Below are 16,986 nucleotides of genomic sequence, written 5' to 3'. Positions count from 1 at the left end.
ATACGGGACCGTTTATTGCTCCCACCATTACGGGATTGGCTGAACCAAGTTAGACGTCATTCGTGGTGGACGTCGCAGAATGTTCCTGTGGGAATGTGGAAGTTGTAGTCCCTACACCTATTTCTCATGAAGCATGCTTCAAGTTCAGTGTTAAAACATCATGGTCAAGGCCAGATTTTCTGAATTGAAGCAGTTCTGAAAAGAAGAATGGGATATAGTGATGTGAAAGACTGATATCAAATTATAGGAAGTGTTTGGATACAATTATTTGTGCTAAAGGTGGTATCTCTAGCTACCTCATCACTTGCATAAATGTAGCCTATGCTATATGGCACTTAATATATCAGTTATCGCGAGTGTTCACATTGAAAAACAATTATTTCCCACTGTAACATCTGTAACTAATGTATTGGTAATAAATATTCCATTTGGAAACTGTTGGTTGAATAAATGCATCCATACATGTTTACGTAGGCCACTGAAATAACTGTAGCTGCCCTGCTTGTTAATGGTCACAATGGTTTTATGTAGGCTACAACCAGTGGCGTAATTTTTTTAAAGAAATGTTCATTTCTGGTGAATTTTAACGGGAAAATATGACAGATTAGTGAGATTACTGATCATTAATGCTGGGTGTTATATATAGCAAAAATTATAATTGCACAGTGGGGGCTGAGGGGGTGTCCGCTACGCCAGTGGCTACAACCAAATTAATGAACCCACTCCCATTTTAAATTGCTGAATTTGTTTGCTGCATAGGACCCAGAAATACAAACTGACATTTCACAATCTGGGTAGGATGATATGCGTGATAATAACGACACAAAAATTTGGCTAAATATTTTTGCATGGCCTAATTTGGGGATTTCAAGTTCCCTGCCATCTCCTCTTTCTGGATCTGGACAGTACCTGGATTTCGTCGACTTTTCAGAAGGTCGACAATTCTGTATTATAAATCCTTTTTTTTGATTGGTCTTGTGTAATATTCTAATGTTTTGAGATACTGGAGCATCAGCTGTAAGCCGTAATCATCAAGACAAAAACAAAAAAAGGCTTGTAATATTTCATTTTATGTGTAACAAATCTAGAATATATGAAAGTTTCACTTTTTGAATTAAATTATGGAAAAATCTGAAAATAAATAAAAAAAACCTCTCCACAATATTCCATTTTTTTTAGATTACAACAGTGGTATGCTGAAGAGCATCTCTGAACATCTGTCAAAACTCTAAATTGATAGGCTACAGCAGTAGAAGACCAACATGTAAAAAACAAACAAAAAACTACATTTCCAGGTAAGTAATTAACTTTGTGTAATAAGGAAATAGTGTGTTCACTGCAATAGCCTGAGAAACAAACATCTTAATCATCATATTGTGCTGCTTGACATCAACTGCTTGGACTTTGTCTATTTTATATTTATGGTTATTGTTTTATTACCATATCATTTTCGCTGGTATTAACCCGGTATTAACTCGGCATAGAAATGGGCCTTTTGTACAGGGGTGGTGAAATATCTAATAACATTTTTCCAGCAGAATTCCTGCCAACTCTGGGATCTAGTAGAAGCCCACTGAAAGCCACAGATGCCCAACCATTCCTCATGGGAGATCACCATCTCACCATCTCCTTCCCATTCATCCCGTACATATATAATGTTGTATGTTGTTTTAATTTTAGGAGTCCTTATTTTGAAATAATCCCAAATAGATTTTCTGCTTCACCTTTTGTGAAGGTCTTCACTATTTAGTTTCCCTTGTTATCATCGCCCCTATTCTTTATATGCTTGTCGAAAAAGTGTCTCATTTGAAGATACCTGTAAAAATCTTAATTTTCCAGAGCATATTTTTCTTTGAACATTTGAAAGCTATGAAGCTCCCCATTCTTCATTATATTACTAAAGGATGTTATTCCCTTGGTTACCCAATACTTGAATCTCCCATCAAATTTATTAGGCGTAAATGCTGAGTCAAAAGCGCACCATTTTAATATTCCTACATTATTGTCTAGTTTATATTTTTTAATGATGTCTTTCCATGTTTTGAAATACTCCCTCAACTGGGAGTGTTTAGAATAAATATAAGAGTCTAGGTAGAATATTCATTTTTATTGATTCAATTCTAGAACTCAAACTCAAAAAAGGGATTAGGTTCCACCTCATTATATCTGCTTTGATTTTGGAGTTCATGGGGCCATAATTGATCTCTGATAGTTTTGAAATGTCTTTAGGTAGTGATACTCCCAGATATCTTATTGACTCTGTGTGCCACTTCAGGGGATACTTACTTCTAATTGTATTTGGAGGATTATAATTATATGTCATTAGTTTGGTTTTTTAAACATTCAATTTGTACCCCGATAAGAGGTCAAATTCCTCCAGCCTTGTCATCAACTCTGGAAAGGTAGTGGAGGGATCTTCTAGGAATATCAAGACATTATCTGCGTAAAGTGCTATTTTCTGCTCGGCACCGTCCATATTAATACCCTTAATTCTCCTGTTTTGTCTTATGTCCTGGGCTAAGGGCTCAATATATAGGGCAAAGAGCAGTGGGGACCATGGGCACCCTTGACGTGTGCCTCTCTCCAACTCAATGGGGTCTGACAAGTGGCCATTTATTTTTATTCTAGCATTGGGTTTATTTTTTTACGCCTGAATACTGAGTCATAATAATTTTTATTATGATCTCATGAAATCCAAATTTATACAAAACCTGTCACCTTTCATATTGGTCATGTCATGTTTTATGTGTAGTTATTGTCTTGGTTATGTTATTGTCATGTCACGTATTATGTTAGTCTAGTATCACCACGTTTTTATGTTTCATGTCATGTTATGTTTCATGTTTAATTGTTATTCTTGCCATGTCATGTTATTTAGTTCATTATTATGCCATGTCATGTTATTTAGTTGATTTCCATTCTCTTGCTGCTCTCAAGCTAAATGTCTACACCTGTCTTCACCTGCATATAAAGCTCAGTGTCATGTCTTGTCTTTGCGGAATTGTTTGCCTCCTGTTCGTCAGTGTGACTTTTGAGCAGTTTTGTCAAGCCATGTCTACCCGTTACAATCCAAGCCTGTTTATTGACCAAAGATTATTGACTTCTGTTTTGTTTACCATTGCCTGCCTGTACCACGATTTTGCCTGCTGTTTTTGTACTTTTGTACAAGGCTTCGGTCTTGATTCTTGCACCGTCATCGACCCTGAGCCTGCCTACCGCCCGCCTGTACTTCTGCCCCGCTGACATCTTTCCAGGCTACCGGACTTCTTGCTTGGTGTACCGATTACGAGACTGCCTTCTCGCTCGGTACTGCGCTTTGGTTTTCTGGCTGGATTTTACGTGTACGAACATTGCTTGTTTTTGACTACGCTCTCTGGATATTCCCCAAATAAAGCCCTGACGGGACTTTACTTCACTATTGTTCTGAGTCGTGTGTTTTGGGTCCAAACCCCCCCACGCACCCGTCTGGAAACCTTGTATAAGTATATCCAGCCGACAGAATAAAAAGCTTTTTCAGCGTCTAAACGAATTAAAATGGCCTATGTAATGTACGTCTAATATTGTCTTGGGTCTATCGGTGTCGTGTGAAGCCTGTCTGATCATAATGTATGAATTGGGGTTGTATATTTTCCATCCTTTTAGCCATAATAGATGTATCAGTGGAGGCTGGTGACTTCCAGAATTGAGGAGGCCATTTTTTTCCGCTTGCTCACTTCACTCGCGATGGAATGTTCCCTGTTCTCTTATCTGTCTTTGTGCTGGCCAAAGGCATACTATTTGGAGTGTAAGCTACAGTCAGAAAGTTCTGGCTGATGAAATTGTGCAGAGCTTAGCCTTGTGCCTTCCTGAAGAAATGACATTGCTGTAAGTCTATGAGCCTGCCTGATAATTAAGCTGAGAAATGACATTTGGATGTAATATAAATGCCAAGTGAACATGTGTAAAAGGCAGGAATTTTAATTATGTAGTTAAAAACAATTTTGTTTAGCTTACATTTTTCATTCTTCTACAGCTTCAACATGTAATCACCAATTTAATCAAGTTTAGCATATAAAAAAGATAAGATAACACTTTCTTTATCATATGTAGTTTTATTCAATATATTTAATATAAAATATGTAAAAATATGGTTCCAGTTGGCTTTATCTAACGTTAACGTTATCCACTAGAGGGCAGCACTCTATTCGTATTTAGAGTGAATTTCCTCACAGAGCAACAATTCGGTAATTTGATATGGAAGATTATTAAATTGACTTGTAATAAAACGAAATGGACTACATTAAAAATAAAACTGTTCAATAAATCCCAAATGGTGTCTAACATGACCTATTGAATGTCATTCTCACTCCCTAGTATCTGGAATCTGCATATCTCCAGCCCAAGATCTCAAATTGCGCTAGAATCTCGCCGACTTCCGAGGTAGTTTTAAGCAAAAGTGTTTGGCCACATGAGCTATAAACTCCAGGGATGATAGCCAGGGGTGTTCTCTAAATTTTCTGAAAAGCACAAGTTGATAGGACACTCGTAGCCACTATGGCGAGTGTTTGTTTGACTGAAGTGACTAGCGAATTCTCAAAATGGCTTCTGTGTTGAATAGAAAGGAAAGGATAGTTGATTCCAAATGAACCAGTAGCATGTGATTGGACGAACAAAATGTCAATCTTTGCCCTGGACACAATGCATGGTGAGGCCAGGCCTCCGTTGCCCACCCATTTTCAGTGATCTGGCCAATCACATATTGGCATGAAAAAAAATGCATTACATTGACTTCTATGAGAATCTCATTTCCTAGGGGAGGCCTGGCCTGGCCTGGCCTCCCTTAATACAAACTGATAGGGAAATCTGGCCTGTTGCTTTACAATTGCAATATTGGGTTTTAGCCATGGGAAAATTTAGATTTATGAACAAAACTAAAATAATATGAATATAAAAAATAAATTATTGGGGAGGCCAGGCCTCCTCCACCTCTATGGAGGAGCCTCCACTGATGTATATATTATTTTATATATTATAGTCCACATTGAGGACCGATACCGGCCTATATGAACCACACTCTGATCTATTTTTACCTTCTTTAGGGATAAAGCCTAGTATGACATCTAAAGATGTCCAAATACTTATGGACTGCACTTAAGGTGGTGTTCAGTCTGATCAGTCTGTCCTGGCATACTTGAGAACATATATCAGTAAACACCCTGCAGCTGACCTATGTCTGTCTGCTGCCCAGGGGTGAGATGGCTTCTCATCCATTATGACTTCCAGGGAGACTAGCAGAGCAATGGTCCATGCTAGTTTATTATGTCTAGGCATTGTCTCTGGACATGACTCTGTAAAATTCACAAAACCAACCAATACAAAGTGACTGGCCAGATCCATGGCAAATCTTTTGAAGGAGACTTTCATAAATTGGAAGGGAGCTTTTGGAGTGGCCAGGGGATTTACTATCTGACCTTCTGGGCAAATCTGGACATCAGCTTGAATACCTGACTAATACAATTGACCCATGAAATATGATATCACAACCACCATTCAACATGAATAGGCTGCAGCCTTGTTGCTTGATCCCCCCCAAGGGGATCCAATGTAGGACTGGATAGCAGGCTTCTTCCTCTGATCATAATTACATTACATTGCATTACATTACAAGGCATTTAGCAGACGCTCTTATCCAGAGCAACCCCGAGTATAACTCATGTAACTCATGATATTCCAATGAGGTAATAGCTATAATGACTGGTTTATTTAGTACACGCCCTGCGGAGCATATGCTTCAGCATTCTGGTGTCTGTCTCCGCGCGTGTCAGACATTAGCGGAAAAACACTGAGCATTGTGTTCGACTGATTTGGGATAACATGTTGGGACGATAAACCAATAACGAATAATATGGCTTCCTGTGTCACAGACTGCGTCTCGAGACTTATTTATTTGAGCAATTTGGGGGTTGTGTGGGCAGCAACCCCTTACCGTTTTTCATAATTCCTCTATTTCTCTCCGCTTGTTTAGGAGGGGGATTCTATTTTCTAGAAGACAGAGAGGTGAATGACATCGAGGATCAATTTACCCCGGCGAACGGACCTGCCAAGTACGAAAGACTTTTTGTCATGGAAAACTTTCCTTACAGCAATAATTCAATGTTTTCAAGTCAGAGGCTCTACACCGAAGGAACATATGCATCTTTCATAGCAAAAAATAAACGTAATGTACTGACAAATGAGGTTTTTAAAGAAATAATCACTTTGGACGAAACTATTCGCAACGTACGCGTGAAAGCCGACCAGGAGACAATAAACTTTTCTAACATTTGCGCCAAGTCGAATGATATGTGCGTCTCCAATGCGATATTAGAAATTATTGATTACAACAACGAAATGGGGCCGGAAACCAAAATTACATTTCCAACGTATAGGAACGGATCAGAAGTATATTTTCTGGGCTCTGAAGTCGGTGGAGTGACTCTGAGTGAAGATAACGTTGTCGAAAATGCTAAGGCAATAAGACTATATTACTATTTATGGGAAGATGAGGCCTATCGACAAAAAGTCAATTTATGGCTGGACGAATTCGTGAAAATTGTATCAAATTACACAACTGCAAATTCCTTTGAGGTATGTAGAATTCTCTTTTCGATCATGTTTAGCCTACTCCTTGATCAACTGATGCAACAGGGTTTGAACGTGCTCGTGAGAAGTGTATACTGTATTAATGTATATTAATTACAATATATAATAACGTATTATTAATATAATTTAAATATTATATTCATGTGTATTATCGTTGCAGGTGTCTTATTTCACTTCTCGATCACGGCAGGAGGAGCTTGAGGCAAATACAAAAGAAGTGATCCCTTTATTTTCAGTGACATACTTCCTTGTGATCACTTTCTCAATCGTATCTTGCTTGAGGTAGCCTACATTTTGTTACTTTGGATTCACACCATATTTACTGACTTTCTGGCCTATACTGTACATTGCTTCTGTAACAGTCGATTGGCTTATTTATCATAGCGTTACGCTATAACGTTACGCTATTTCGATTTTCTGTTGAGGTTATAGATAACTTGAGTTGAGTAGCATTAGTATTGTATTATCTCGTTAAACCAAGCAGACTGTGCAAGTCCAACATTTCAAGTGGTATAGAAAACTGATGGATGGACAGACTGGTGGTATTCTTGTTTATTTTCCATGTTGGCCCAATGAACAGTGGGCTCCAAAATTATTGGCATCCCCTGGCAATACACTATTTTATAACATTCTGTACAGATAGGATTCTTTCAAAATTTCAATGAAAGGTCCTAAATAAATACTATACATTCATACATTTAAAAACTGAATCAAATTAATATTTTTTGTGACCACCCTTCGGCATTAAAACTGCATCACTTCTCTGAGATAGCCAACGCTGTCCTGCAGTTCTATAAGACAATCAGCAGGGAGGTTGTTCCAAGCATGTTGGAGAACTTCTGCTGACTTTGGTTGGCTCCTTGCTCTGATCTCAGATAGCCTTGATCAAGTTTTTATGTAAAAAGTAGTCAATTGCTTACAGTAATATGTTACTTTTTAAATTAAATACAAAAATGTCTCAGTATATAAGAAGACATTTGAGATTTCCAAATATTCATTTTCCAAAAGATTTAATTTTACAAACACACTGTATTAACCTACCATGACATTTGTTTTTTATCTTTCATTTTTATTGTCTTGGAATCTATTTTCATGAATTAAATTATGTAACCTATTGGATGTAAACTATTCATGTAAACAGTACAATCTCAGGTGTTATGCAAGTAACTGTTATTTTGACCCATAAAATGCTAATTAAATTACAGGAAAACACATCGATTATCAATTATACACAATAAGATGTATATTCTCCTCATTTATTTATGATTTACAAAAGAGTACCATTGGGACATAAAAGCACAGAAAAAGTTTTAAATATGGATTTCTTTGTAAGCAGTGCATTCACAGAATGTGGACAAGAAACAAAAATGTGAAACCACATCTCATTCAGTCTCACACTTAACTAAAAATAAATGGCATTCCTAATTGGTTGCTAGTCTAAACATTCATGCAGAATATGGTTATTTGAAACAAGTGTTTATGTCCTGGAAAATAATGCAGATATTATCGATTAACATAAAATGAACATACTTTACAATTGTAACATCAAACAACATTTACATTTGCTTAAATTGAACACAAACCGTTTGGGATCACCTCAAACATTTCATTTCATTTCATTTCATTTTTATTTGTTCCTTTCGTGAAAATGCACATTACAATATAAAGTTAACACACAAGTCCACAACACATCTGTCAAATTAATGCTTTTCATGATTGGAAAGGAGCAGAAAGAAGAATACAATTCTTATTTTTTGTCTGCCCCTTACTTGAACACAACAATCTTAGATGGTCTGCCTTTTCCATTAACCTACACCTTCACCCACACCATCACCTACACCCTTAATTCCAACAACATAAAACAAAATAACCTGTAAAATAGAAATCATATTCAAGTTCAAAACACTTAGTTAATTTTCATATGCATATTGTCTAATTTGTCTTTCTTTATACATTTTTTTAAACTGAAAGATATCTGTACAACCCTTTAAATCCTTCTGTTGAGAATTCCAAAGTTTGACGCCGCTAACAGAAACACACATTTGTTTTAAAGTGGTCCTAGCAACTTGATGCTTAAAATCCAATCTCCTTCTATGATTTTCATCTTCTGAGGAAAACACAAACAGTTTTTGCACATTCTTTGGCAATACTCTCTTTTTAGCTTTGAACACAATTAATAATGTCTGCTGTTCAATTATCTCTTTGAGTTTCAATAACCGTGCCTTAACAAATAATCCATTCGTATGTTCTCTAAATTTGACTTTGTGAATAATTCTAACTGCTCTTTTCTGTAGTAAAAGCAATGGCATTGTATTGCTTATATATGTGTTACCCCACACTTCTGCACAATAACACAAGTAAGGCAGTATAAGTGAACAGTACAACATTCTCATTGTGTTACAATCTAAAACATATTTCGTTTTGTTCAAAATAAAAATATTCTTGGACACCTTTTTTTTTACATGTGATATATGAGATTTCCATGTCAAATTTTCATCCATTATTACACCCAAAAACCTAAACTCGGATACTTTCTCAATGTTAATTCCATCAATAGATAATGAGATGTCATCCTTTTCTTTATTAGCAAAGCTGATAAAGAACACCATAAACTTAGTTTTTTTCAAATTTAACGATAACTTATTTTCATAAAACCAAGATTTAAGTTTAACCATTTCATTTTCAATATTTTCAGATAAAGTTTTTAAATTATCTCCTGAACAAAAGAAATTTGTATCATCTGCGAACAACACATACCTCAATAATTTTGAAACTTCACAGATGTCATTTATATATAAAACAAAAAGTTGAGGCCCCAAAACTGAACCTTGTGGGACCCCACATTCAATTTTCATACATTCTGATGTATTACCAGCATATTGCACATATTGTTGTCTATTGTTTAAATAACTAGTTAACCATTTTAGAACAACTCCTCTCACCGCATATGTATTTAACTTAGAAATTAAAATTGAATGGTCTATAGTATCGAATGCTTTTTTTAAATCAATGAATACCCCTATTGTAAATTTCTTTCTATCAATTGCTGTTGTAATTTCTTCTATTATTTCCATTATTGCAAGACCTGTAGACCGGTTTGTCCTAAAACCATATTGACTCTCACTCAATAAATTGTTGTTTTCAATAAAACTATCAAATTTTTGAACAAACAGTTTTTCTAGCACTTTTGAAAATTGGGAAAGCAATGATACTGGTCTATAATTATTAAAACTGTGTTTATCTCCTGCTTTAAATAATGGAGTGACCTTAGCTGTTTTCATCCTCTCTGGAAAAGCACCTGCTCTAAATGAAAGATTGCAAACATAACATAGTGGTTTGACTATGCAATCAATAGTCATTTTTACTATTTTCATGTCAATTCCATCACTGTCAGTTGATGTCTTCTTTTTTGTTTTAGCTACCACAGAAATTATTTCATTTTCTCTCACCTCTCCTAGAAACATTGACTGTATCACCTTATTTTCCCCTTTCCAGCCACTTTCTGTTTGTCCATGTTTTTTTGTAATGTCATTTGCTAAACTAGGCCCAACATTTACAAAAAAAGAATTAAATTCATTTACCACTTCATTCATGTTTTTATTTTATTTAAAAACAAATATTTTGTTAACTGAACAGCACAATTTGAGTTCATTCGACTTTATTAAGCCATGCCAACATATAATTATTGTCAGAGGTAAGAATCTTGAACCTTGACAGCTGAGCAAACTGAAGAGTGTGGTTGTGATCAGTTACCTAAGTTACCTAATTAGTTAATTTAATAAAAAAATGTTTTACAGTGAATGCCATGTTATCTGGGGAAGAACACAGTAATGATGAGAGCTTTTCTTTCCATTTAGTTTGTGGTGAATTGTAATAGTTGTTTCCTTTTTATTTTTTAAACATTTCATCAGGTTGGATCATGTATGGAACAAGGTGTGGGTGGCGACCTTTGGGGTCCTCTCTGCTGGTCTGGCAGTACTGTCCAGTTTTGGGCTGCTGCTGTACAGTGGTGTGCCCTTTGCCATGACTGTAGCCACTGCTCCTTTCCTGATACTTGGTGAGACATTTACATTTACATTTTAGTCATTTGGCAGATGCTTTTAATCCAAAGCGATTTACAAGTGTGTAGGTTCTTCCACAAGTTAAAGCATCACATCCATAACTAGTAAAATGCGCGTTTTTTTTCTTTTTCGGGTTAGACAAGAGGGATATCGGAAGGGGCAGCTCGACCGCCAGGTGCTCATAGTGAGGGAACCATAAGGTGACCAGAGCTGGCAGACCGGAGTGGTCTAGCTAGATTCTATGTAAGGTGGGGCCGTCCCCTTAGCAGCCTGAAATGCCAACACTGCATGCGGCAATATGAAGCCAGTGGAGGCCAATGAGGAGTGGGGTGACATGAGCCGACCTGGGTTGACTGGTGATCAGGCGGGCTGCAGCATTCTGGACCAGCTGGAGGGGCTTGATGGCACAAGCTGGGAGACCAGCTAGGAGGGAGTTGCAGTAATCCAGGTGGGAAATGACGAGGGCCTGGACTAGGAGCCGGGTGGCTTTCTCCGTCAGGAGATGACGGATAAGGCGTATATTGTAGAGGAAGAACCTGCAGTTTCTGCCAGTGGAGGATACATGTGGAGCCAGGGTGAGGTGGTCATCAAGAGTCACCCCAAGAGTCTTGGCCGTATGGGAGGAGGATACCACAAAGTCCTCAACAATCAGTGAGAGGTCGATTGTCGGAGAAGACTTAGCAGGGATGTAGAGAAGTTCAGTGTTGGCAAGGTTAAGCTTCAGGTGGTGGGAAGTCATCCACGCAGAGATAACAGCCAAGCAGGCAGAGATCTGTGTGGTGACCTGGGTATTGGGGGGGGGAGGAAAGAAAGAGTTGGGTGTCATCGGCATAAGAATGGCAAGAAAAGCCATGGGAAGAGATAACAGAACCAAGACCATGACCGCGAGCAGGGCAGTCTCAGTGGAGTGGCCACTCTTGAAGCCGGACTGGTTGGGATCGTGGAGATTGTTCTGGAGAAGATAAGTGGACAGTTGGGAGCAGACCGCCCCTTCCAGAGTTTTAGTGACAAAGGATTGTGAATGGCATCTACCTTTTCAAAGAAAGAGACAAAGCCATCAGGTGTGAGGGAGGTGGGGGGAGGGGGGGCGAGAAGAGAGGAGAAGGTTGAAAACAGTTTGTGGGGATTAGAGGCGGCCGTGTTATTTTAGAGTAAAAGAAGGAAGATTTAGCTAGAGAGACAGAGAAATATAAAGATGATAGGAGGGTATGGAAGGAAGCTATATCACTGGGGAGACAGGACCTTTTCCATTTTCTCTCCGCTGCCTGCAGTTTGGTTCGGACAGCTCGTAGAGCATCAGAAAGCCAAGGACTGGGGGGGAGGCCTGGGCTGATTTGGTGGTGAGGGGACACAGAGAGTCACAGTATCGTTGGGAGACAGTCGAGAGAAAGACTCCGCAGATGGTAGGGAGGAGAGGATTGCAGACGAGAGGGTGGAGGTAGACAGGTGGCGTAGGTTACGCCGACAGGTGACAGTGGATGGCAGGAGAGATGGATGGGAGTTAGAGGACAGTGGAAGAGAAAAAGAGATGGAGTGGTCAGATATGTGGAGTGGTGTCACAGAGAGGTTGGTTGTTGTGCAGCTCCTTGTGAAGACCAGGTCAAGAAGGTTCCCTGTTTTGTGGGTGGGAGGAGAAAGTGTGAGGGTAAGGTCAAAAGAAGAAAGGAGGGAGGGAAAGGTAGACTGGGTGGACTCTGAGTTCAGGTTGAAGTCACCCAGGAGGATCAGGGGAGTGCCATTGTCTGGTGAGGAGCTAAGGAGGATGCATCTCATGCAAGAAGCTCCCCAGAGGACCCGGGGGGCAATAAACAACAATAATAGAGTTTTCATGGAAAAGTAACAGAAACTGCATGAAATTCAAAAGAGGAGAAGGAGAAGGATGAGGAGAAGACACTAGATCTCCATGAGGATGAGATTAGGAGACCTGTGCCACCTCCTCTGCCAGAGGTTCTGGGTGTGTGGGGAAAAAGAGAAGGCAGAGGAAAGGGCAGCTTGGGTCGCTGTGTTCTCTTGTGAGAGCCAGGTTTCTATTAAGGCAAGAATGTCAAGGTTGAGGTGGGAGGCAAAGGCTGATATAAATCTGTTTTCTGGATGGTGGACTGGCAGGTCCAGAGGCCACCAGCCACACAGAGATCAACACCAGCAGATCTGGGAGGGATGATCAGGTTAGAGATATTCCGGCCATGTTGGTGGGAAGCAGACCTCCTACCTGACTGGGACCTGGGGAGAGGAGAGAGGACAGGAATGGGGAGGAAACACATGGATAGAGAACTAGGGTGGACAGAAGGAATCCTATGCAGTGAAGTGAGGCCAGGCAGCAAAAACAATAATCAGGCTCTTAGACAGCCTTGATGGACACCCGTATGTAGACACCCTCGACTTTGTATGCCTGTGACTGTACACCGAGGCAAGTAGACGAGGCTGCTGCACCCAGCTGCCGCTGGTGCGCTACACAATCACTTAAATAACCAGCTGACACTGAGTCACAGAAAATGCTACTGGAGAACACTAATGCACACTGACGTGAGCTCAGCTGTGCCAGTAATTATACTGTGAACAGGGTGCAAACTAATGGCTCCTCCTACAACAAAAGCTGTGGCCTGCCAGCCAGTGGCGACAATAGCCTAACTCAATAGCCTAGCTCACCTGGGAGAATTAGACACACAACCAAGTTTCACTGCAATCTAAATAAACAGCACTTGTACTAACTAACAAACAAACAAACAAATAAAGAGCAGAATCACACTATAGTGACTAATAAACTTAGTTAGAAATGGCACAAACAAATGATACTTAGCTAATCCTGGAGAAAATGCTACACTGGAGAACACTAATGCACACTAATGAGACATTTTACCTTAGGGTGTTATGTGCGACCCTGAGAACCCAGATGCAGACCACGGGATATTCCAAAACATAGTTTATTACAGTCCAACACCAAAGCCAAGAGATTACTAGACATTCAAGCCAAAACAAGATGCAAAAGGAAAATGGAAGAAACAAGTCAAAAATCCAGAAAATCAGAAGGCGAAGGTACATAGGGGGTAGGCAAAAATCATAGTCGAAAAAGCAGAATCAAGTCAAAACCAAATAAATAGAAGTGCAAACAAATCAGAAGGGCTAGGCAAACTTGGAAATCAGGCAAAGGGTTGTCAAAGAGAATCTCAAACAGGCATACTGGTAACTCAGCTCTGAATAATGATCAACATTCTGACAATGAACACTGCGGAGACTGAGGTTAATACATGAGGGAAGGTGACAATCAAGGCGGGGCCTCGGGTGTGACATACTGTTCAGAGGACCCAGAGGCAGACCAGGGAGTATGCAAAAACGTTGTCTTTAATCAGTCCAGAATCAGGCCAGGTAAACAGAGCTCAAACAATGCCAGAATTGAGATGCGAAAGAATGGTCATAGCAGGGGTCTATAATCCGAGAGTCACAGGCTGAAGTACAAAAAGGGCTAGGCAAAAACGAAGTTGAAGAATGCTGAAGGAAAAAGTCAAAAACCAAGGATAAGGCAAACTCGGTGTCAATGGCAAAGGGTGTCGTTCTTGAATCTCAAACATACAGGCTTTGATGAATCGGCGACTGGATATTGATCAACGTTCTGACAAAGAACATTGCAGAGACTGGGGTTTAAATACATGAGGGAAGTTGACAAAGTAGGCGGGGCACAGGAGTGAGGTGGGCTAAACAAATGGACAACAGGTTGAGAACATAATAGGGTAATGATACAATGAAAAGGGGGAAACGAAAATGCGGACTGGATGCACATAAATTAACACGTAGGCTAGTATTTCTGAAAACTGCATTTTGTCTTATTTTCCGTGGCTAATGGGCTAATGTTCGAAAATAATTCAAAAAGGAATTTCAGGGTCCTACCCTAGGCCTACAAGTAAACATTGACTGCATTAGAAGACATGGGACAGTTTGTGAAACAACTGTAACAAATGTAAGGCAAATATTACAGAATTTCAATGAACCGATGACTGTAAATGTTGATAAATTAATACATTTCAGTAGTATACCTCACTGATCCCACTATCTTCTACTCTCCTATAATCACAATTACTCAACTCTTCAACCTTAAAATATTCAAATGTAATCATGATATTTCACATTGTTTGGTACAGGGGTTTAGGGTTTTGCATTACCACTTTTGAACATTTATTCACTTCAAAGTCTGATGAACCATTTTTAAAATATAATTTTTAAAATTAATTCTGCATTAATGCTAACAAAACCATTGTTCTTCTTTCCAAGGGATTGGTGTTGATGACATGTTCATCATGATTTCCGCCTGGCAGCAGACCAACATTTGCGACCCTGTTCATCAGCGTCTGGCAGACACATACAAAGAGGCTGCCATGTCTATCACCATCACCACCCTGACAAATCTCTTGGCTTTCTACATTGGTCTCATGACACAGTTCCGCTCCGTGCAGTCTTTCTGTCTGTACACTGGAACAGCTATCCTGTTCTGTTACATCTACAATGTGACATTCTTTGGGGCTTTCATGGCACTGGATGGACAGAGAGAAGAAAAATAATTTCACTGGTTGACGTGCAAAAAGGTTGAATTCAAAAACTCCATAGGAAGATATAAATGCAGTAGCAAATACTGTAGAGAATTACATGTTGAAACAGAAAGTACAAACAAAAAGAAGAAAGTACATTTAATCAATGACTTTTTTAGGGATTTCTATGGGCCTTTCTTAACAAAATTAGGGAGCAAAGCTTTTCTGACTCTACTTTATGCTACTTACCTGGCTGGCAGCATTTACAATTGCACCCAGATAAAAGAGGGTATAGACCTCAGAAACCTGGCCCCAGACACTTCCTATGTTGTTAAGTATTACAGTGATGAGGATTTGTACTTCAGTACATATGGTCCAAGTGTTATGGTGATTTTAGATGGTGAATTTCAGTATTGGAACAAAACAGAACGAGCCACTCTTAACTCAAGCTTGGAAATATTTCAAAGTCTACCATTTATTGACAAAAGCTTATTTGTGTCTTGGCTGGATATTTATGAAAATTATGCAAAAAACAGATTTCATATAAATAATGAAACTGAATTTAAATCACATTTACCTGGATTTTTAGAAAAAAATTATTTTAAGCAAGATGTTAACTTCACCAATGGCAACATTTATGCCTCCCGTTTTTTTATCCAGACTGTAAACATAACTGATGGTGATAAAGAAAAGAACATGTTGACTAAACTAAGAGAGGTTGCTGTAAATTGTTCTGATAAGAATAAGAATTATTATTTCATGGTTTATCACCCTGCATTCATCTACTTTGACCAGTATGTTGTCATAGTTAATAATACTATTCAGAATATTCTAGTGGCCACAGCAGCCATGTTGGTCATCTCCCTCTTGCTGATTCCAAATATTATCTGCTCTCTGTGGGTGACCTTTGCCATTGCCTCTGTCATTATTGGTGTTGTTGGCTTCATGACCTTATGGGATGTTAATCTTGATTCCATATCCATGATCAATCTGGTCATCTGCATTGGGTTTTCTGTGGATTTCTCTGCGCACATTGCTTATGCCTTTATCTCAAGCAGAGAAGTTAAACCCGATAAGAAGGCTGTCGATGCACTCCACAAACTAGGCTATCCCATAGTCCAGGGGGCTGTTTCAACCATACTGGGGTTGGTGGCGCTGTCCACATCTCCGAGCTACATCTTCAGAACCTTCTTCAAAATCCTGTTCCTAGTCATCCTGTTTGGGGCAGCACATGGAATTGCTTTCATTCCAGTTTTTCTTACTTTCTTTTTCTGCGACTCCTCTGCCAAAGTCAACAATGAAAATGAGGAAAGTGATGCTGGGTCAGATGAGATAAGGGTCACTGGGCAAAAATATGGAAATAATGATGCTTGGCCAAACAATGAGAACACGTATCGTCGGTCAGAAAATGAGAAAAACTATTCTGGGGCAAAAAATGCAGAAACTGCTGCTGGACAAAGGGACACAATCAACGGAAACATACACAGTTCTGCTAATCAAGGATATGCTCATGATATTCACTTGGACCCTGACTGTTTCTGACATTGGCCATTCTAAAATGGCAAGTTACAGGTAAGGAAAACCAGTGAAGGGTTTGGGTGGCGCTGTGATAACTGTGAGTTAATTCAGCTAAACAAGAGTAAGACTTGGGTTATCTTATTTTGTCCCCCTGACTCCACCTTAGCACTTAAGACTTTAGGGCCTCTGTCATCAAATATTCTCTCTTTGTGGTGAGTAGAAGCTTTTTTCAACTTAAAAGCAATTGCTAAATTAAAACTTAAGGCTCA

At 39.1% G+C, this 16,986-nt stretch overlaps 1 protein-coding gene and 1 pseudogene across 1 annotated transcript in view; one reads left to right on the top strand and one right to left on the bottom strand.

The window, feature by feature from the left end:
- The window catches only part of LOC133126589 (uncharacterized), a 61,184-nt gene that overhangs the window by 27,675 nt on the left and 16,523 nt on the right, over window positions 1-16,986 (bottom strand).
- On the top strand, window positions 5,885-16,890 carry LOC133125932 (patched domain-containing protein 3-like; annotated as a pseudogene).

This window comes from Conger conger, chromosome 4 (genome assembly GCF_963514075.1).
Source record: "Conger conger chromosome 4, fConCon1.1, whole genome shotgun sequence".
Taxonomy (NCBI): domain Eukaryota; kingdom Metazoa; phylum Chordata; class Actinopteri; order Anguilliformes; family Congridae; genus Conger; species Conger conger.
This window is presented reverse-complemented; position numbering and strand designations above follow the sequence as displayed.